This window comes from Sarcophilus harrisii, chromosome 1 (genome assembly GCF_902635505.1).
Source record: "Sarcophilus harrisii chromosome 1, mSarHar1.11, whole genome shotgun sequence".
In the NCBI taxonomy this organism is placed as follows: domain Eukaryota; kingdom Metazoa; phylum Chordata; class Mammalia; order Dasyuromorphia; family Dasyuridae; genus Sarcophilus; species Sarcophilus harrisii.
Window position 1 is genome coordinate 61395451 of NC_045426.1, and position 24224 is coordinate 61419674.

At 37.4% G+C, this 24224-nt stretch overlaps 1 protein-coding gene across 2 annotated transcripts in view; it reads left to right on the top strand.

The window, feature by feature from the left end:
* Positions 1–24224, top strand: part of FBLN2 (fibulin 2) — a 206034-nt gene that overhangs the window by 1685 nt on the left and 180125 nt on the right. The window lies entirely within an intron of this gene.

The window sequence follows — 24224 nt, forward strand, 5'->3', positions numbered from 1 at the left end:
GAGAAGACTATTGTATTGAGGGCACTCAATTCTAGTGCCTTTTCTCACTGTCACATTAAATCTGAACCCTGTTTTCTTTGATTACTTCTTGCCCCGCTTTCTATTCTTTCCCTTCCCAATTTTTCCTTCCCTTTTTAATAGTCTCTTTTTCTCTTCCTCATCTCTCTTTCTTTCCTCTCCTCTCTTCTTGTTTTCTTCCCTATCCAATTCCAGTCTCTCTCCACCCTCTTGTTCTGCTACCCTCTGACCTTTCTCTCCGACTTGCTCTGTGATCCCCTGTTGGCAGTTAGGGGCTGGCAAAAAAAAAAGACAGACTGGACTCCAGTGAAGATAGATTGTGCCACTTGATTCAAGGTCTCATCTTCTGTTTAGACTGGCATATCTTTTGATCTGGAAAGCACACTTTCAGAAGAAAGGTAGAAATAAACTTGAACTTTTCCTAGGTTAGTGTGATTTCTAGTCTTCTCAAACCATCCCCAGGCAAGGAGGTGTGGCTATATCCATAACTTAGAGGTAGAGATTTTACAGCTTTGCAGCTATTGGCCCCTTTCCTCATTTTCCTGGTCATGCACATTTCCAATTGATTGCTGTCTAGCTGACATGGAAAATGACCCAAGTGGTCTCTGGATGTCATAAGTGATGAGATTTAGAGACACACTATTCAGTCTAGTGGGTATATCTTCTGGGTTGGAGATGAGGAGTTAGCAAGGTGTGGAGTGACTTTTAAAAATTGGGAACCCCTGGAGATTGTCTCACCGATATAGTTCTGTAGAGAAGAATGGGCAGGGATAAAATCAGGTAAGAAATGACTTACTTTGATCTTTTTTTTTTTCTTCTGATAAAGCAGATTTTTTTTTTTTTCTCTTTTTCTCTTTTTTGCTGGACAGTTCCCTAGTGAAATTGGACTTAACTCCATCTGGGAGAAAAGGAGCAGGAGAACAGGTTTAAGCAGAGCATTGTGGGTTTCTTGGGGGTGACAAACCATGCAGGAGACTTGTGGAGGCCCGAGCTCTGGAGTCTAGCCACATGCCACACAAGCTTGAGATCTGAATGGGATGTGTGGGCGGCAACTGTGGGAGACTTAATGGGGAGCTCTCTGGCTCCGGGCTATCTCGGCCTGGAACTGTATTTCCTCTCTTACAATTGAGCTGGTTGGATGCTTCAAAGAATATTTTTGGTTGGTTTGTTTTGTTTTCCAAAAATCTTTTCAATTTTTCAATTCAGCAAGTTGAACACTCACTGTCTTTCCAGTTCTGACCTTGGGATTTATTAAAGGGCTTAAGAGAGGAGCGGTACTTTCTATCCTCTGGATCTCATGGTCTAATTCATGTATGTGGAATAAAGAATCATTCAATGGAATTCAATGAAAAGCTGCTAAGTACTACCAAGATACAATGATGAGGATAAAGTCGAGGATGACACGGTGGTTGTAGCCAGAATGAAACACACATAGAGATAATGATGGAACCAGATAGAACATGGGAAGTTTCTTAAGGGAGGTACAGACCCAATGCTGTGGGTTCTCAAAGGAAAATGACTTTAGTCCTGGTTGTTATTGTTTGTTCTTTTGTTCTCAAAGAGGATCATGACATCAGGGATGTGAGGCCATGACATGCACATAAATTGGATTTAAGTGAGGGTGGGCTGTACAGAGTCGCTGGTCTCACATTTTCCTCTGAAACCATCTGAGCCCAATGGCAAGATATAGATCAGGAGGCCAAGAGATGGCCCCAGATGCAGTGGGAGACCTTAGCTTTTTAAAACTAAGGTCTTTAACAGGTCTGTTTGATTGAGGCTATACCCAATCAGTGATTAAAGCTAGGTAAGAAATATGGCAAAGAATGGACTCTTTTACCTAATCAAAAATACATTAATAAAAACAAAAACAAAACCTCAATCTGGAAGGGGAAGATGTGTGTGTGTGTGTGTAGTTTATGTACAAAACAGAAAAAATAAAACTCTTTAAAAAGAGATGACATTTGGCCTGGTCTTTGAATAATGACTAGGATCACAGAAACTCAGATTCCTAGACCTGAAAGGGGCCTCCCCTACTCCAACTCATTCACAGACTGGCAAAAGTCCTCCCCACATTAGAACTGATAAGTGATTTTTATGGCCTTTGCTTGAAGACCTCCATTGGGAGGGAACTTGATACTTCCTGAGGATTTCAACAGGAGAAACAAAGGTAAACTCCTCCTACCTATAGTGTAGCTGTGTGAAGGAGTGTGAGGTTCCTAGTTTGAAGACCTGAATGCCAGGTCCACCTCTGCCATTTACTGTTGTGATCTTAGGTTAGCAAATATGTTTTCTCACCTGCAAATGGGAAAGAGGAACAATCGCCACATTTCCTAACTTGAAGAACTGTTGTAAAAATCCAACATTGTTAGTAAACGATGTATATAGTACACATACAAAGTACTTATTAAAATCAGCTTTTTATCTCCCCAAAGAGAAGAAGACTAGAAGCTGGGTGGAAGGTATGTGGGGTACTGAACTTAGCATCAGGAAGAGCTGAGTTTGAATCCCATCTCAGACACTTATTAGCTTGTGTTACCCCGAGAAAATCATTGAACTGGTCTTAGTTTTAGTTTCCTTATGTTGGGTATAATTACTTCCCAGGTGTGAAGATTAAGCGAGATAACTTTATGTAATACATAAAGTGCTTTGCAAACTTTAAAGGACTCTTTCTAGAGATGCTACTACTATTATTATTATTATTGAAAATGAAATGGTAGCCTACTGTTACATAGTGAGGTCTCTAAACCCCAGGGTTTTGTCCAGGGTTAGTCTAGTGAGTGTCTAAAGTCAGAACTGACCTCTGATCTAATTGATGGCAGGGCTCTATTCACTAGGCCACCTAGTTGCCAGGTGTTTAGGAATGTAGCAGTTACTAAAGACTACCACAAGGGGGCATGAGAACAGCCACTCCCATTCAACTGAGCAAACTGCTTTGATGGGAGAATCCCTAGGAGTCTCCCCACCTGTCTGTCTGCGCATCAAGTCTAAACTGTCCCTCGGGGTAAATGGTCTTGCATTCTAATGAAATCAATTTACTTGAAAGAGAAAACAAAAAACAAAAACAAATCTGTAAATTCTAAGGTCTCTCTTTGCCTCTGGCTCTGTCTTCTCTGTCACTCTGGATCTGTGTGTGTGTGTCTGTATTTTATACAGAACTTCTCTCCCTCTCCCTCCTTCCTTCCTTCTCCCTCCCTCTGTCTTCTTCTCTTTCTCTTCCTCTCTATGTCTTTCTGTGTGTGTCTGTCTCTCTTTCTTACACAGAATTCTTAAATGTCTTCTTTCCTCTCTCCCTCTCTCTCCTTCCTTCCTTCTCTCTTCCTCTCTAACTCCTCTCCCTCTCCCTGTCTCTTCACCACTCTATGCCTCTGTCTTCTGTCTCTCTGTGTCTCTGTCTCTCTCTTTCTCTCTGTGTGTAGCTCTCTTTCTGTCTCTTTCTGTGTTTTTCTTTCTGTCTCTGTTTCTTTGTTTCTGTCTGTGTGTGTGTGTGTGTGTGTGTGTGTGTGTGTGTGTGTCTCCCTTTCACACAAAACTCTTGAATTTACTTGTGACAAAAAGGGGGGTTAACTTCTGAAGAAATTTAAGTATTTTGAATGGATTAACTGTTCCTCCCTATAAACAATGGCAAGTCTGAGGATACAGAAGATAAGGAAAAGATAACAAAAGTAACAAGATGTTAATGATAAACTAAGTGCAAAAATGTATCTATGCCCTCCTATGATTTTATAAAGTATGAAATAGTTTCCTTGATTGAATTCAAAGAGGAACTTTGCATTAACTGAAGACTGACCATAACCTGGTAGTCATTTAAAAAAAAAAAAAGTGAGCTTGCATACCCTTTCTCAGAATCAAGGAGGAACCTGCAATCTCAGCTCTGTGGAGTAGCAACAGCTGAAGCATGGGTGGAGGAAGTCACTATGAAGAGTGGGTGCCAGGATTCCAAGAGGGGGTTATATGGGCTTCTTGGGTTTGTGGGGATGATTGCTGGAGTTAAAGTATCAACTCTCCCCTAGACCTCAAGCTGATAATTGTTTCCTTTCTCCCCTCAAGAGTTTTAAATGAGAGCCTGAAGCCTTTTCCAGTGGACACAGGGAAAGTCTGTTTCTTATAACCACAGGCATTAGCTAATCTGTGTGCTTAATGGGAATGCATTTGGGAAGAGACATTCTTGAAGAGAATGTCCTGGGAAAAGAGAGACAATAGACTTTAAAATGCAGTGTTTTGCCAGAATGCTGTCTCTGACTGGGGGTTCAGAAGTGGAGAAAAAACTATCAGTTAATAGATCAATTGTTACATCTTTTCAAGCAAAGAGAATATTCATAATGGGATATCTAATGAGTCAGTAGATCAATATTAGTTTAGGGTTGAATAAGAGTAAGTGAATGGTCTTGCTTACCATCTCAACACAGTTACCTAAACTGACCATTGAATTTAGAATCACAGGATATGGAAACTAAAGAAATTGTAGAGGTTATCCTGGCCAACCTTTTCATCTTACAAACTAGGAAACTAAAACCCAGACTTTAGAGAGTTAGTGCACTTACTGGCTTACTTGCTTCTTAACACTAATGAAGAAAGTGCACCCAGAGATAGGAAGCAGTAAGTCCTTCCTATATAGGTGATAAATAACATATCTACCATTCACACTTATGTCCTCTCATGCCAGAGTCCTCCTAACTTTCTCCAAAGTTTTTTGCTCGAACTTTTCTATTCACTTTCCTCCTAACTTCCAAAATTTCTTTTAACTTAAAAAAATTCACATCTTTATGTTTTTTATATTATGATCATTTCCACATGTATATTCCCTGAAAATCCTCCTTTCTATGATATAAAGGAAAACAGACAAGCAGTATTGACTCATGCATCAGCTGTGTCTTTTTCTACCACACTCTGGATTTAATATTGGTTATATTTTCTGAATTCAATTGTTTTTGTGTTGTTTTTACTTATGTGATTATAATCACTGTACATGTTATTGTCATGGTTCTGCTTACTTAGCTCTGTGGTACTTGGTCCAAGTTTTCCCATATTTCTATGGGTTCCTCATGGTTATCTTTTTTTAAAATGACAATGGGATATTCTACCATATTAGTACCTCACAATTTGTTCCACATTCATCCTCTGCTTCTGAGAGTGGAATTTTTTTCTGAGCAGTAGGAGAAACTGCAGAACGGAAGCAGCAGCAATATGTATGCTTGTTCATCTTTGGATATAAACCAGCATAGACATGGTGATTCACTTTTCTCTATTTAGGAACAGTAGGATGAGTTAACTAGATTAACTCCTGGTTAACATGGAGCTGAAGAAGAAGAGGGTAAGATTTTATTATTTAGGTTCTCTTGGGATATCTGGTCACCAGCAAACCATTGGAGAAATCTGTTGTGTAGAGAGGGAAATGATATCCTCTGTGCATTGAGGAGTTTCATAAGGAACATTATTCTAGCTCCCAAATTTCCCCTTCACTGGGCAGTCATTTCTTTGGAGGTAAAACAATGAATATCTCTGAAATGGATTCTATTTTATTTTATTTTTAAGGACTAGGTGTCATTTATTTAATTAGCTACACACTTGTTTTTCCCCAATATATGAAAATTATATGCCAATATATGTATTATATCTATAGAAATTATATATATTTATATATTATATATCACTTATATATGTATGCATTAAAATTTCACTTTTTAAAAAGTTGATTTCCAAATTCTCTCCTTCCTTCCCCTCAAGAAGGTAAACCATTTGATATGGATTATACATGTGAAATTATAGAAAACATTTCCATATTAGTTGTTCTAAGAAGAAAACACTAAAAAGAAAACTAAAGTAAAAAAAAACCCATAGAAATAAAGAAAAAATTTTTAAAAGTATGCTTCAATTCACATTAAGATTACAATCAATTTTTTCTCTGGAGGTGCATAGTATAGAATTTTTCCTTGTCTTCCCACTTCATGTCCTGATTCTTATTTTGCCCTTCACCTGGAAAATATGAGGCATCTAGTTTTCCTCCAAATTCACCCCTCTTCCTGATATCTCTGTTATTGCCAAGGACTTAGTTATCCTTCCAATAACCGCACATCAAACCTATTGCCAAATCTTGTCATTTCCATCTCCACATTTTTTAATTTGTCCCCCTTCTCTCTAGTTAGCTCCTGGCTTGGGCCCTAATCACCTCTCACTTGGACTATTGAATTACTCTTTTATTTAGTCTTCTTGCCTGATGTCTCTCCCTTTTCTAATCCACCCCCACCATAGTTGCCAAAGTGATTTTCCTTAAATGTAAGATGTCTGACCATGTTGTAGACTCAGTACACTCCCATGGCATCTACAGCCTCTCCCAGCTGAACTTCTTTTTACCTATCCAGAATTCTTACTTGTCATTTCCCTTTGCACAATCTATTTGTTGTTCAGTCATTTCAGTCACATCCAATTTTTTGTGAGCCCACTTGTGATTTTCATGGCAGGTCCAGGAGTGGTTTGCTATTTCATTCTCCAGCTCATTTTACAAATGAGGAAACTGAGGCAAATGAGGTAAAGTCACACAACTATTAAGTGTCTGAGGCAAGATTTAAACTTATAGACCCAGAGACAATATGGCTCCCCTTAGCTGTTGCACAATCTATAGACCAGCCCATATTAGCCTATTTGCCCTTCCCCATACTTATTCTTTGCCTTTGCACTCTCTGTTGCCCAACACTGGGTGCTTTCTTTTCTCATCTCCACCTCTTGGTAGAGGTTTCCTTCAGATTTTCTCCACAATCCAGTTGAAGCATCACCTTCTACAGTTTTTTTTTTTGTTTGTTTGTTTGTTTTGGTCTAACGTACAGGTGGTAACATCTTCCCTTCTGAGGTTATTTCCCATCAACTTTCTATAGTTGTACACTTTGTTTCTTCCTCTAGAATATAAGCCCTTAGTGGGCAGGAAGTATTTTTGCTTTTGGTGTTGAATCCCTAGCATGTACTAAAGGACCAGCACATAGTAGGTGCTCAAAAATACTTACTGATTGATTGATTGATCCAAATACTGATTCTCAATTATGTTAATAAATAGTAGATAAAGGAGAGAAAAGGCAGAAACATTTTGAACAAACTATCACCCTGCAGCCAAGGTCAATCCAGGCCATCCTCAATTTGTTGAGCACTTTTATTCTTGACTTTGGGTGAAGAAATGGGACATTAGGAGACACTATCACTTTAAGTCCAAATGAAATCATCTTTGGCAAATGGTGATGTGATTTTCTCCCAACCTAGAAGTTCCAAAAGACACAAAAGCACTGGAGTCTTTAAGACCTTCAGAGGGGGAAGTGCTAGCAATGAGCAAAAAAATGAGCATCGCCACCAGTGGTGTAAGGGGAAAAAACAGTATTCGGAGCCAAAAGCCTGAGTTCAAATTTTGATTTTGAAGCTTATAAGCTTTATAACACTGAGTGAGTCACTATGTTTAAGTGATTTTGAACCACACTTTGCTCATGAGGGATAATCATGCTTCCCTTATCTTAGTGTGAGTGGTAATACGGTGTAATGAATGGAAAGTCAGAAAGAATTGGGTTCAAATTCTACCAATTACATTTTAATATGCTTTAGAGTGATGGACTTGGAGTCAAAAAATCTAGAGATATTATATATGTGATTCTGGCAAATCCCTTAACCTTTATGCTTCAGTTTCTTCATCTGTAAAATAAAGTATTAATGCCACCTAACCTTCTAAGGGAGTTGTGATATTCAAATGAGATAATATATGTAACTTGCTTCGTAAAGCTTAAAGTACACCATATAAATGATAACTATTTTTCAAGCAAATTCTGGTTACAGGTTTATAAAGAGCACTATAAGATCAGACGATGCAGACTTTATTTTCTGGTAGGGATGGGGGTGGGTAGAATCAGCAAAGGCTTCATGGGGGAGGTTAATAGATTTTTAAAGTATATTTGGTGATTACTCTTCGGGTGTATATGATTTCTGAGGTTTCTACTTTGAAGAACTAATGACTCTGTTTAACATTTATATAAAGCAGTCAGGTTTATATACATCATATACATTACCTTACTTGATGCTGACAACATTCTTGTGGGGTGAGTGTACACATTTTACAGATGAGGAAACAGGCTGAAGTGTCAGAAGTAATATTTAAACTTGGTTTTTTGCTGTGTCTAGTCTAATGATAATTCCATAATACTGCACTATCCTTCAGGAAAATCTTCATCCTTGATAACTCTCCTCCCATATCTCTCTTCCTTTTGTGGCTAACCTCCTTGAGAAGTGGTCCATAATAGATACCTTCATTTCTTTCCTCTCACTCTCTTCCTAACTCTTTACAGTTTGACATCCAGCTTTACAATTCAACTGAAACTGCTCTCTTCAGAGTTACTAACAGTCTTTAACTGCCAAATACAGTGGCTTTTCCCTCAATCTTCATTCTTCCTTAGGTTTCTTCAACTTTTGACACTTGACTACCCTCTCCTGATTCATACTTTATTCTTTCTAAGTTTTCATGACACTACTCTCTCCTTCTAACTATCTGATCCCTACTAAGTATTATTATTTCTCAATTTTCCCTTTTCTCTTCTTCATCTGTACTACTTCATCTGGTGATTCCATTACTCTCATGGTTTCAATGATCTCTGTCAATAATTCTCAGATTTACTGGTCCAATCCTAACCTCTCTGCTGACCTCCATTCTTGAATCTCCAATTATCTGTTGGATATCTTGAACTGAATGACCCAGAGAGTTATCTTAAACTCAGTGAGTCCAAAATAGAACTCATTACTTCTTTTCACCTAAACCTTCCCCTCTTCCTAATACCTTTATTATTATTGAAGGTTCATTAACCCAATTCATCCAGGATTGCAAAATAGGTATCATCCTTAACTTTTTATTCTCTCTTACATCTACCTACCTCTCCCATCCAAATTGCCAAGGCTTGTTAATTTTACCTTCATAACATCTGTTCTATATTTCTTCCTCTCTCCTCTGACATTGCTCATCATCCTGGTTCAAGCCCTGGTCACCTCATGCCTAGACTATTATGGTCCTCTCCATTCCAGTTCCTCTCCTATTCAGCTGCCAAAGTGATCTCCCTAAAGTACAGGTCTGGCTCTGTCACTCTACTGCTCAATACATTATCTCTGTGTCATCTTTAGGATCAAATCCTTTATCTGCATCCCAAATCATTCATAGACCCAAAATAGAAAGAGGTCAACTTCTTGCTATCAGATGTATTATATGAAGCATACAGATTTTTCTACCCATCCTAACCTTAGGCCATACCATTGGCCACTTTGTAATTGGGTTCGTTATTTGTTTAAACAAAAGAAAGGAAGGGACTGAGGATGATTATTCTGGAAAAGAGAATAGAGGAGGCAGGATCACTGCTTCCAAATATCTAAAGAATCCTTACTTGATCTTCCAAGAAGGATTAGGTTGGTTCTGCTTGACCCCAAAGGTCAAAACAAGTACCAATGTGTGGACATTATAGGGAAGCAGATTTCAGTTTAGTAGAAGTAAGAGCTTTCCTACAAATGGAGCTGTTCAAGGATGGAATGGATTGCTTCAAAAGATAGCGAGTTCTGGGTCATTTGAAATAATCAAGTAGAGGGCAGACACTTGTCAATGTTGTAGTGGGTGGGGCTCCATGCCTCAGATAAGGGATGTCTTGTTGATCTATAAAGTCCATTCCAAGTAGAAAATTCTTGGGTTTGCCGTGGTATGACCATTTCAGCTTCAGAGTAGAACTGTATGCTTTCCTTTCTGAATCTGTGTGAATATGAAATGCAAATGTGACTGGTCATTCAAGCAGCTGTCTGAACCAAAAGGAAAGCCACAGAATTTCAAAATCTAAGGGCATATTTTTGGTTATTTTTTACTTCTTGAGCATTACTTTGACTTATTTTAATAAATTCTAAAAACTAAAAGTTACTTACTTTTATATAGGGAGTAGAATGAGACCTTTATAAGCTCGAGTGAATTCATTATATCAGAGGAACTTAAGATTTTCCTGTTTCTATTACAGTATACCAGTCATGAACTATTGTGGAAAATAAATTGCAGTTCATAGATTTGGGTGAAGATCTGATGGAGAACTTTCTGTTTTCATAAGCCATGGCAGGGAAAGATCGATTGACTGAAAGCATTCCTCTGTCAGCTAAACCAGCTTTGAATACAAACAACTTCCTACCTATTTTTGTGCTGGCAGCAGAAAAAATGGAGGACAAGGATTCTGCCTCTGACATTGGAGGTGGGTCCAAGACTTATTAATCAGTCACTGGCCTGTGGAAAATAAAGAAAGGTGATTTTGTTTTACTCAATGGCCATGAAGACTGGGGAAGAATAAAATTATAAATATAAGGTCTAAGAGTAGACCACTGCACTCCTTTTGTATTGAAATAAAGGTTAATATAAGGATGGGCTCTCTCATGGAGATGGCCAAGATGCCATAGTAAGAGAAAGCAGTAACTTCAGTTCTCCTCTAAACTAATTAAAAAAAAACAAAAACCACTAAGTATACCATACCAAGTAGTGATTGGGAAATCCAAAGAGAAGCAACAATGCTTATCCAGTCCAGCTCATCAAGGGGAAACAGAGGCTTGTGGGTACTTGGGGGAAGTCCAACCAGGAAAGCCCCATTTAGAGCCTTCTAGCACAAGGACTGACCTGGGCCTTTTGGTGTGTATGAGGACAAGGAATAGTTGTGGATTCAATGAGGACTGGGCCTAATTTTGTGTACAAATCAGTCAGCAGAAACAGGAGAGAACTAACAGCTTGTTATTATGATCTCAGAGGAGGTGAACTGTGGCTAGGTAGACTGACGCCTGGCTGTATACCAGGGGAAGGTTCAGTCCTCGGTCCTGCTCAGATTTTGTTTCAGTTTGTATAATGAGAAAGGAGCAGGAACAAAAGTGAGCAGCAGCAGTGTGGCATTTATCGTAGGTCATGGATTTCATCCACAGACCCAGGCTGAGATTTGTGTCTGGGGCAGAGAGCTCAGAGCAAGGAGAATCATGAAGTTCTGCCATTCAGAACTACAGACTGTTCCCACTCAACTAAGAGAGACTGGGGCCAGCAGAGTCTACTGGAGTTCCAACTTAAAGCAAACCTGTAATTTTGTTATCTATCCCCAACTGAGGTGAAGACCTTGCAAAGCTCAAATTCCTAGAGCAGTGATTAGTGTTTGTCCTGGATCATACTATGTAAAGTGTTCTGAAAATGTGCAGATCCCTTGAAGAATGTCTCAATACTCAGAGAAAATAATACTAGGATCGAAGGGAATACAAAGCAGCACAAAATGAAATGCCCAATATTTTTTTGTAGAAGAGTAAAGAGTGTAGCCCTAACACAAAATCTTAATTTGTGAAAGTTGAAAAAAAAAGAATAAACGAAAAAGGAATAGAGATGTCCAAGAAACAAATAAAAGACAATAATTAAAAAACTTCTATATGCAAAACCTCAAATCAAAACACAGTTTGGCAATAAGGTCAAGTGGAATTCCTGAAAGAAATAATGCAAGCATTATTTTTTTAAAGTTAAAAATATCATAAAATATATAAATATAAAATTAAAATTAAAAAGATAGAGCCCTCCCCATCAATGATATAGTTGAAATGAGAGTGCTAGAAGAAAGCATCAGAAAAGAAATGAAAGTTTTATAGGAAAGAGTTGGAAGGAAATTTTTTTTTTTTTTACTAGAGGGTCAAAATCTTACCTAGGCAATCACAATAGAAACAAAAATTAGAGATTCCATGAGGTCATGAGAAATTTTAAAGTTGAAATTATTCATATCAGGAGATGGAAAACACAGGACTCTTCTCTCTTCCTTTACTTGATATATGATTTACACACACACACACATACACATATACATACAGCCATACATGTATACTGAGAGAGAAAAGAGAGAGATATCACACCTCTCCATCTTTTCTGCAAGAATATCATTAGAGAGTTCTTGGTTAAAATCTGTTTGTTCTATGTGGACTTTTGTAAGTGATTTGGCTATGTTCCCATCCAAAGGGACCTGGAGAGCAGTATCTATATATCTTTGCCATTTAGTTGTATTTTATAAATACAAACAAGAACTTAGAAAACCATTTGATCTCCATTTGCAATTATGGATTAACACAATTCGTTTTGGGATATTCTATTATTAGAACAAGAAGGATAATCAAGAGCTACCCATATGCTTTACATACACTAATTACTTTGAAAATCAGAAAATCAACATGTGAGTTCACCATGTAGGAGTAATCAAACTATGGTTTAAGGATCACATCCCACTTGTAGTCTCTTTTTGTATGACTTGCTAACTAAAATGATAAACATAGTGGATTAGATCTGACCCACAGACTATAGCTTAATGATCCTTAGTATACTGGATAGACACCTGGTCTCCACATCAGAAAGAAGTGAGCTCAAGATCTACTTCTAACATCTATTGGTTATAAGACCCTGAGAAACTTGTTTAATCTCTCAATGTTTAGCTAGGATCACACAGCCAGTCCATAAAACTCATGTCTCCCTGATTCCAAAGCTGGCCCTCTGTATCCACGACATGTTGCTGACTTTCTGGACACTGACCTTGTCTTAATGTATCATGAGATCAAGTTAATTTTTTTTTTGGCCACCATGTCACATTATTGACTCATAATGGGATTATATTCCATCAAAATCCTAACGTGTTTTTCACATGAGCTATTGTCTAGCCACATCCCCATCCTGTACTTGCGAAACACTTTAGATTTATCCCTATTACATTTCATTTTGGTTGATTTAGCTCATCCTTCTAGCTTGGCCAGATCTTTTTTCCAATCCCGATTCTGTCATCCAACATGTTAGCTATTCCTCCTAGCATTTGCAAATTCGATTTGCATTTCATTAATCCATGGGACTGATAAAAATGTTAAACATTCCAAGGCCCAGGAACAGCTCTCTCCAGAAGAGCTCAGACCAAGATGACATTAGCATATTAATGACTTTTCTTTGGGTCTTATCATTTAAATCTTTCTGAATTCAACTAACCCTTCTTTTGTTTTATTCACATCTCTCCATCTTGTTACCAAGGACAGCTCAGTGGAATGTAGACTTCTAAAGGGCAGCAGAGGTCATCACCATCTCAAAGTAGTCTATCCTTATACATCTTTTCCATAGAAGATTCTAAGTAAATGTTGAATTGAGTTATAGTTTCATCAATTGCTTTGCAGAAGTCCATGTGCATTATGATTATGATATTCCCCTGATCTTCCAATCTGGAAGTCCTAGCAGAAAGGGAAATGAGGTTAATTTAGTAAAAGTTACTCTTCATGAGATTGTGTAGTGAGGTAAGTATGGTACAGTGGAGTCATTCTACCTATGTCCTTTAGTGATTATATGAGACTGGGCAACTCTCTTCCTACTTCTTGCTGGGTTTCAGTTGCTACCTCTCTAAAATGAAGAGTTTCAATCACATCACCACCAAAGTCCCTTCCAATTCTAAATCTTATCCTTTTGAGTCATGCTGCCTTTAATGAATCATTTCTATCTTTTCTACATGCTGACAGACCATTCCTTTACAAAATAACACACTATGATTTTGCTTAAGATCAAGGTCAAGTTCCTTAGCTTGTGGTTTGTAAACCACCATCTTCACTCACTTCCCTCCTGCCCTTTAAAAAATCAGGACATTTGCATGTCCACAGTCTTTTGGTATCTCTTTGCTTAACCATAGTATTTTTTAAAAAGATTATTGACAAGATCTTAGCAAACACATCTCCCAGTAACTCATGGAGTTTTCTGGAGTCTATCTTCATTATGTTCCAAACTCCAGACTCTAGCAAATTATAGCATGAGGCAGACATGGTTACAAATAATCTATTATTTTTGCCTTTCAATGAACTATTTAAAAATGTGATCAATTGTAGACTCTTGTTCACAAAAGCCCGATTCTTGCCTCAGCTTTTCATCAAGGATGCCCTTGATATGAGTATAAATCATAAAGATTTTTATGAAGCTGAAAAATGGGCCTATGGGTCAATAGGTATCATTTTCCATTGAACATCTTATTTCAGTAGAAATGTCATTTGCTTCCCTCCCCAACCATTGTTCATTATCTTTTGCTTTTTTAGTTATTTTGAGAATTGATTTCTTGATGCCCTTCCACGTAGATTGTTTTTATATATACTTAGATTGGTCAAGCATCTCTTCCTATCTGAGTTGTTTTTCTTGACGTTTCTACTTCATCATATAACATATTGGGGACTGGGATTTCAAAGTCCAAATATTGTGCTTCCACTGGCATGGATGAAAAAAAGTAGTTTATATAAAAACTGAGAGAATTGTTTCTTTTTTAATGCTCTTCAGAATGATATGGCTTAATTTTGAGTCTCATGTTAAGCTTTCCACAGGTTTACCTGCTTCCCCTGTCTATGCCTTGCTGTTTTATGAGATGAAACATCTGATTCAGAGGATGAAAAAATAGAGAAATTCTATGAATAACTCATTAAGAGTCTCCATATTAGAACAATGTATACTTAAATATTTTGTAGCTTTGGTATAAATTAGCTAAGCATGAAAAGAGAAAGGAAATAAGTGTGTGTGTGTGTGTGTGTGTGTGTGTATTTGTTTGATTCAGGAGTTAGAAATAAAATGTACTAATTCTTTCCCAAGTCAATCTACCAATTCCCATCTCCCATCTCCATGGTTTTAGACAAGCTATCCCCCATGACTCTAAGATATTCCCTCCTAACTCCCAACTCTTAAAAAACCTCAGTTTTTGTTGATTTCAATGCCATCTCCACAAAATCTCCATGGGCAGCACAAGAGGAATGAGCAAGTCCAATGAAATAATCTTTCTTGTGGTCTTTGGGTGCAAAATTATATCAATTTGGCAAATTCCTCTATTAGCCTCTACTAGGAAATGTGAGAAATTCTGCCATTTAACTGCTACTTCCTTATGTATATTTTGCCCTAGTAGGAAAAAATAACATGGCTATGGTTATCAGGGTTGTGAGTATATAATCAGGTGCTTTTACCTATGGGAAGAACTTCTCTTTGAATGCTAATATGGCTGCCCCATGGAAGAGTTTCAGATTTTCATCTACTAGTAGACATTTTCCCTCAGATTTTCCCATTCTCATTAGTCTTGAAGCTAGTGACCCTGAGAATCAGTGGGTAGAAAAAACACAGCAGCCACTGTTGAAGTTGGCTGCAATTTCAATGTGTCCTAAAATATTGTAGCCTACTTGCTTTGTGGAGGGAGGGTGGGGTTCATTGAATACTTAAGACCCAGCTTAATTTCTTCCAAGTGTTAACCATGTGGGTACATGATCATATGCAGGTCTGGTCTGAAGCAATTGCCAAGAATTCTGTCATAATCAATTGCAGAATGATTACAGAAAATGATTACTCAATTGTAAGGAAATCATATTCACAGTCATCTTTAGTTTATGACTAAGCCATCAGCAAACTGAGAGCTGTCCTCTTTCTTCAGTATATAATCTGTACCCATGTAGAATACTGAAAAATATTGGATTTAGAGGCAGCTGGGTAGCTTGGTGGAATGAGTCCTTATCTAAAAGCTTTTAGATAAGTCCACTGAGATAACATTTATAAAGCACTTAGAACAGTAGGTGATTAAGAAATGTTTTAAAAATTAATTAACTAATTCTTTTCCCTCCCCCTCTTTCCTCCTAAGAATCAGAAAAGCCTGGGTTCAAACCTTGCTTCAGACAGTTACTAGTTGACCCTTGGAAGGTCATTTATTTTTCTGATCCTTATTTTCATCTGAAAAATGGTTTTAATAATAGCATCTCCTTCATAGGGTCATGAGGATCAAAGGAGATAACATGTGCAAAGCACTCTCTAAACCTCACAACTCTATATAAATGATACCATTTTTTATTATTTCTTTTTATCATCCCCTGTGATAACCAAGTAATTAGCATTAAAATTATAGAAAAAAGACATTTAGTTTTGATTTAAAGAAACTTATAAATTAAAAATAAAATAAATAAAACCAGAAAAAAGAAGTTTGTATCAATCAAAGCTACATAGCCAAGGATTGTCCATGAAGTTAGGGACTATCTTTTGCCTCTTTTTGTGTCTCCAGTGCTTAGCATAGTGCCTGGCACAGAGGAGACACTTAATAAATGTTCTTTGACTGATTAATGGGTTGGACTACTTTGGCTTAATTGAAGATTGTTAGGTTAACACTAAAAATGTTAAAAAAAAAGACTCTGGATAGTCATCAGATGAGATGAACCCCAAGATCCCTTCCTATTCCATGATTCTACCATAGCTTGCTTGATAGTGTAATGAATAGGACACCAAACTTAAGAGTCAGGAAGACTGAGTTCAAAAGCTACCTCAGGTGCTGATTCATTTTGTGAAACTTAGAAAAACCATTTAACATCTCTGTGCCTCAGTTTCTTCATCTATAAAGTGGGGATAATAATGGCATCTGCTTGACACAGTTGTTGGGATATGAGATAACATGTATAATGCCTCATAAGCCTCACTTTCTCTTCTATTCACATATAGAACATTATTCCTCATCCTAAGAAAGTAGGCCAGAGGAGATTTTTCAAGGTTGATCTAGAAGATGACCAACTTGTTGAGATTTGCTCAGGGCCCATAAACTTTCTATCTTTTTTTTTTCTTTCCCAGTTAAGCCATCCTAATGCAAGAGGAGCTGCTTTCTATTTGTAAAATGGTAAATAGTGGCTGATGGAGCTTTAACCTTGCCTGAAGAACAGCTGGTTCTTTCTAAAAGTTTTGCTGTAGGATAAAATATGCCATGTCTTTGACAGCTATATCCATCTGCAAAGAAGGAATGGGATTTGTGCAGAGCAAACGATATAAATGCAAACAGTCTGAGGCCAAACTTGAAAGGAAGAACAGATTTTGAGAAAGATCTTGAAGCAGGTTGCTCTGCCTGATCAATTGACCTGTCAACCCGCCTCTCATTTTAGTGACATCAGAGAAAACATCTTTATTGTATCAAAGCACTGCTTTGATGGTTTCAAGACCTGCCCCCACCTCTCTCCAACAGATCAGGGTGTATAGGATTATGAGCAATATTGAGTTCTGAAGAGACTGCGGCCAACTGAAGGGGATAGGAATAGGGAAGAAGGAGCTCTGGTCTGATTCTTGGACTTTATTTAAAGCTCAGTGCCTAAATAACTGTATTATTTGATGCATGTCACTTCCAGAGTTATAACTAACAATTCCATCTTCTGGGGCCAGTATCATGAAAGTATCCTCCAATCAACTTTTTAAGGTTAATTCTTGGAAAAAGAAACATTGGTTGTTGGAACACAAGGCCCCCATCTTGTGCTGATTATTCTTTGGGCCTGTATTTATTCATGTGGAAAATGAGAATGTTGGGCTCAATGGCCTAGAAGGATGCTTCTAGCTCTAAATCTTATGAACCAATGACATGCCATCCATCAGGAGAGGAGTTCATCTGGGGTGCAATTGCAAGTATGTATGAGGAGGGTTAGTGAGATCCACCTGATAGCTTCAGATTTTAATGAATCGTTCTTGACAACTAGGTACTAAATTTTGTTGCTTCTATCTATCGAAGGAATACAAATACTAACAGAACCTTCTGAATGTCAGTACCAGCCTAGCTGAAGTTCTGCTTCTTCCCATCTTTTTTTTTTTTTTTATTTAATAGCCTTTAATTTACAGGATATATACATGGGTAACTTTCTTCCCATCTTTTGATCTCATTTAGAGAAAGAAGGTTTGGCCCTCAGTTCCCCTTCAGCTTTGAAATTCCAAATGCCTAATAGGAAATTCTGGTCTCTGCTGTTGGTCTGAAAGGAAAAGGGAATCTTTGCAGAATCTTCTCATGACACAGAGGTTGTAATTCTCTGGATGCCTGCCCAGTGCCACATTTCACCACTTTTCTCCCTGCCTTTCCCATCGTATAATGTGTTTGATTTGCAGTTAGGAAGACCTGGATTCATACCTTCCAGTAGACACTTAATAGCCTTGTTGTCCTGGGCACTTAGCTTCTCTCCTTTTCCTCATTTGTAACATGATAGGGATGGACTCAGTGGTTTCTGTGGATTCTTTCAGTTGTAAATCTATGGATTAGATGGATGATCTTAAGGTCCATCTCTTGCAGAGTTGATCAGGGAGAATTCCCTCTCTAAACACTGAGTGAAAAACCAGAAAGTATATACCCAATGTCAGGATGTCATGAAACATCTGAGGCAGCACATCCATGGCTTCTGTCCTCATATGACTTTCCTGTAGTCCCTACACCTGTGTCTCTGGACAGCAACCACAGCAGTTCAACCAAAGTCATTTCCCCAAAGTTGCAGATGTTTCCTGATACAGAAGCACTGAATAAGTTCTTTTTCCAGAGTATAATAGGAGTCTGCTGATAGCCTGGAAATCCTCAAACTGTTCAGACCAGACTGTCAGAAATAAAGACAGCTCAGATACTCTTGGGGGTACTGGTGTGAAGTTCAATGCAGGAGTGATACCAGGACTCCAGAACCACTCCCCAGTGTGGACCTCATGTTGATTTCTATATACTTCCTTCTATTCTCTCTTAAACTTATTGATAAAGCCCACATTTAAACTACTGTCTTAGAAATAATTGAGTTAAGAAAATTTATTCATCAACATCATGCAGAGGGAAGAAATCATTAGGATGGTAATACCTAGAGTGAGTGCAGACCATTGGTGCTCTGTCCCCCAAAATTTAAGTCCAATAAATATCCCATAATTTACTTATGAGGCTATCAAAAGAATCCACAAAAATGAAAGCGTAGCATGACTTATTCCCAAGATGAGGTGGCCCAAGTCAAGCTATGGATATGATATGTGATAAGATTCATTCGGGGGGTCCATGGAAGTAGAGATATAGAACAGAGAGGGGTCCATATTAATCCCAATCTGGGATGGCAGAGGATCCATTAACAAAACTTGTCATTTATTATGTGTCTACTATGGGACAGGCTGGAAAAACAAAGAAAAAAAGGGGGGGAAATTGCCTCATTCCCTCAAGGAGCTTACATTCTAATAGTTAACTGTGACAGGTTCACAGAAAAGTAAATACAGGACAAATTAAAAAGGATGGACGCTCCTTTTTCCCCGTGGACAGGCTAATTTCTTTGCAAAAAGTCCAGACCTAGAAGGCAAATGAATAAGCTGAAAGGAATCTTCATGGTCATTTAACCCCTACTCCCTCAATTTACACTTGAGGAATATAAGACCCACTATCTGTGTCGGCTCACTATTACATTTATCATTCATTCGTTTGTTTGTTTATTTGTTAATTAATTTATTTATTTTGCTGAGGCAATTGGGATTAAGCCCAGAGTCACACAGCTAGGAAGTATTAAATGTCTGAGGCCAGATTTGAACTCAAGTCCTCCTGACTTCAGGATCTGTGCTCTTGTCCACTGCAATCTAACTGCCCCAAAAATCTTGATTATGGCATTCATCACAGCATGATCCTAAATAACCTTTCCATTTTCAGTTCCTAGAAGCATTCCTTTCACAGAGTTGATTTTCCATTCAAATTAGAAATATTCTCCTTCCCCTGTCTTATCCCACCTTCAGTCGTGTCTAAAATGGACTCAACCCCAGTGCCATCTTTGGCATTTTCTTCTTCCCTTCAAGGCTCAGATCAGTTGGTATCTTCTCCATGAAACTCTATTGGATTATCTTTTAGAGTGCAATTTTCTGACCCATTTTAGACTATAATCTCCTGGAGAGCAGGATCTATATTGTACCCATTTTTATACCTCCAACATACAGAAGAGAGTCTTAATAATAACACGTGATACTTATATAGCACTTTAGTATATTATCACATTTCAGCTTCAAAACAACCTCCTTGGAATAAGTGCTGCAGCCATTATCACCACTTTCTAGATGCCTACTTTAAACAAGGGGCAGCTAGGTGGGTGCAATGGTTAGAGCGCTGGGCTTAGATTTAGAAAGACTCATTTTTGTGAGTTCAAATTCAGCCTTAGACACTTACTTGCTGTATGACCCTGAGCAAGTCACTTAATCCTGTTTACCTCAGTTTCCTCATCGATAAAATGAGCAGGAGAAGGAAAAGGCAAAATGATTCCAGTGTTTTTGTCTCAAATGGTTAAAGATCTGACCAAGATCCCATAGCTAGTAGTTGACAGAGGTACTATTCAAAATCAGGTCTTTGGGATTCCATGTTCAACATTATTTCTTCTACTCTTATACATGCTATGACTTTCATTCATGTTTGCTGAATTGAATTGATAACCCTAATTCTGAGTCCCCCAGGTATTCCATTAACTTCTCCATTAAACCTTTTCTATCCTCCTGGCTTTGGAAAGAACAATAATTTTTATGATAAATGAAAGCCTAAACATAGATTTCTGCAATGCTCTCTTTTTAACATTACTGCATATCTTAATTCATTCAATAATTATAATAGACAATGATTATTCAATTCAGTCATTTAATTCAATTATCCAATTTCATATACCAATTAAATAATTCATATAATATTTAATTCAATTATATAATTATTCAATTACTCAACAATCATTTAATGATTATATAAGCGTTTATACAGACCATTTTCTATGCTGTCATAGGTGAGAATTGGCATAGCAAGGTTTCTGGATATGAGAACACCAGTGGGTTCAGAGAAAGGCAGAACATGAGACTTGCCTCTGATACATACTAGCTCTTTGGCCCTGGCAAATAGCTTAAGCTCTCAGTGTTCCAAGAGTTCTTAACTTTGTGTGTGTGTCATAGACTCTTTTGAAGAAGCCTATCCCCCTTTTCTCAGAATCATGTTTCTAAATAAATGAAGGAAATGCTAAATTTAAGTCAGAAGTTAATGAGGAAAAATATTTTTTCCCCATGCAAGTTCATGGCCTTTATGGTATCTATCCCTAATCCCACAGTTAAATGTATCAGCTGCTGACCTACATAGATAGTTAGAACTTCCTCATTGAACATTCTCTACACTAGAGGTGTCAACTCTTAGGACCTTAAATTTTCATTGGAAAGTGTATGACAGAAGAAATAAAGACTGCATACCACATAGTTGATGTTAATTTGGGGTTTTCTCCCAAAGACTCCAGATTTTGGAACAAGAATTCATTATTTGCCATAAACTGCTAGGAAAATTGGAAACTAGTATGGCAGAAACTAGGCATTGACCCACACTTAACACCATATACCAAGATAAAGTCAAAATGGGCTCATGATCTAGACATAAAGAATGAGATTGTAAATAAATTAGAAGAACATATGATAGTTTATCTCTCAGACCTGTAAAGAAGAAAGGAATTTGTGACCAAAGAAGAACTAGAGATTATTATTGATCACAAAATAGAAAATTTTTATTATATTAAGTTAAAAAAAAGTTTTTATACAAACAAAACTAATGCAAATAACCTTAGAAGGGAAGCAATAAACCAGGAAAATATTTTTTCAGTCAAAGGTTTTGATAAAGACCTCATATCCAAAATATATAGAGATTGACTCAAATTTATAAGAAATCAAACCATTCTCCAGTTGATAAAGGATATGAACAATTTTCAGATGAAGAAATTGAAACTATTTCCAGTTATATGAAAAGGTACTCCAAATCATTATTGATAAGAAAAATGCAAATTAAGACAACTCTGAGATACCACTACACACCTCTCAGAATCATTGGCTAACATGACAGGAAAAGATAATGATGAATGTTGGAAGGGATGTGGGAAAACTAGGACATTGATACATTGTTGATGGAACCCTTTAATCCAGCAGTGTTACTACTGGGCTTATATCCCAAAGAGAGCTTAAAGAAGGGAAAGGGACTTGTATGTGCCAAAATGTTTGTGGCAATCCTTTTTGTAGTGGCAGGAAACTGGAAATTGAATGGATGCCCATCAATTGGAGAATGGCTGAACAAATTGTGGTATATGAATTGTTCTGTAAGAAATGACCAGCAAGATGATTTCAGAGAGGCTTAGAGAGACTTACATTAATTGATGCTAAGTGAAATAAGCAGAACCAGGAGATCATTATACACTGCAACAACAAGATTATACAACGATAAACTCTGATGGATGTGGTTCTTTTCAACAATGAGATGATTCAAACCAGTTCCAATTGTTCAGTAATGAAGAGAATCAGCTACACCAAGAGAGAGAACTATGGGAAATGAGTATGAAGCACAACATAGCATTTCCACTCTTTCTATTATTGTTTGCTTACATTCTTGTTTTCCTTCTCAGATTTTTTTCTTTCTTTCTAGATATGATTTTTCTTGTATAGCAAGATAACTTTATAAATATGTATACATATATTGGATTTAACATATACTTTAACATATTTAACATGTATTGTACTACCTGCCATTTAGGGGAGGGGATGGGAGGAAAGAAGGGAAAAGTTGGAACAGAAGATTTTGCAAGAGTCCATGTTGAAAAATTACCCATGCATATGTTTTGTAAATAAAATGCTATAATAAAAAAAAATAAAAATTAATTGGAGTACTACTAAAAGAAATTTTGAGGTTTTCTAAGCCAATATGTAATCTTCAGGGATCAATTTTTATTTGACTTTGACTCCACTAAGATCATAAGCTGTCCCCCCTCCAAACAAACAGTCTATGGGCAACATGGAGACTGAATTGGTAGATTAGGGTCCCTCCCTGGAATTCTACTGTAAGAAGGCTGAATTTCTGATAACTCCTTTGAGAGGCAGTGTGTACAAACACACACACATACAGACACACAGACACACAGACACACGCACACACCTATTCTCTCTTCCATTGGGGAAGGGACCTGTGAGCAATTCTCTCCTATTCCTCAGGTGAATTCTAAAGTCATTAGGTCAGGAATTTTATGATGACATTTTTTAGATTGAGCCTAGCCCTCACATATCATGGTTGACTGGATCTTTGATTTGTCTGAAATCTACATGCCAAGGTTAGATAAACATATGCCCCTTGAATATTGTGGTTGATGGATTACATGGGAGTGACTTTTCAAGGGGTTGGGCAATGTTATGGGTCCATAAGCTCCAGTCTGAGCTGCTTGGTCTCCAGAGAGGCAGCTATAGAAACTATTAATGTACCAGGCAATCTTTTCTGTTGGATTCTTATCAGAGAACAGAAGTTTAACATTTTCTTCCCTAAAGATGTCTGGAAGAAAGCTCATCACCTATTCCAGATTTTCCCCCTTAGATTACACTTTCTCTTTCTGCATTATCTTCCCTTTTTCCTTCACAGATAAAACATCCCACTAAAATGAAAGAATTTTTTTTTTTAGTTTTAATAGCATTTTTTAAAATACATACAAAGATATTTTTCAATAATTACCTTTGCAAAACCTTGTGTTCCAATTTTTTCCCTCTCTTGTCCCCACTCCCCAAAGCAGCAAGCAATCTCATATATGTCAAAAATGTCCAATTCTTCTAAACATATCTACATATTTGTCATGTTGTGCCAAAAACAATATCAAAAGGGGAAAAAACATGATCAAGAAAAAAAAAACAAAAGCAATCAAACAAACAACAAAGTGAAAATGCTATGTTTTGCCATAGTGTTTTCATTGAAGCCTTCATAGTACTCTCCATGGACGCAGATGTCTCTTTAACAGGTCTATTGGAATTGCCTTGAATCGTGTCATTATTCAGAGATCCAAGTCCATCACAGTTGATCCTTAAATAATCTTGTTATGCAGTGTTCTTTTGGTTCCTCTCATTTCATTCAGCATCAGTTCATGTAAATCATGAAAGAACTTTTATTAAGCATTTGCTGTGTGCAAAGCATTGCAGTCACTGTGTTCATAGGCTTCACCTTCTATTTGAAGGAGTTAACACATATAGGAAGGTTCAGAGACAGGATGTATGGCAAGGCTTGGTAGTTCTTAGGGTACATTTTCAAGAACAGATCCTAATGAGATCTAAGTGGAAAGGGTTTGGGCCCAGAGTGGTACCCAAGGATAGACTCTGGGCAGTCAGGGCTTGGGGCAGTTGGGGTGGGAGGAAAGAGTTCTCTGTCTGTCCAGTAGGCCCTACCCAACCAGCTTATTATTGGAACTACTGGACTTTTTAAAAAGTCTGTACTTGGCATGTAGATACATGCCAAGAGGTACACAAGAGCTTCTAAGCATAATATTGGCTGACTACTTGTTAAAATAGGTTACAGTGTTTTCAAAGCCCTAAGATGCCATTTGCAAGAACTATTGAACTTTCTTCTTTTATATATATATATATTTTTTTTTTC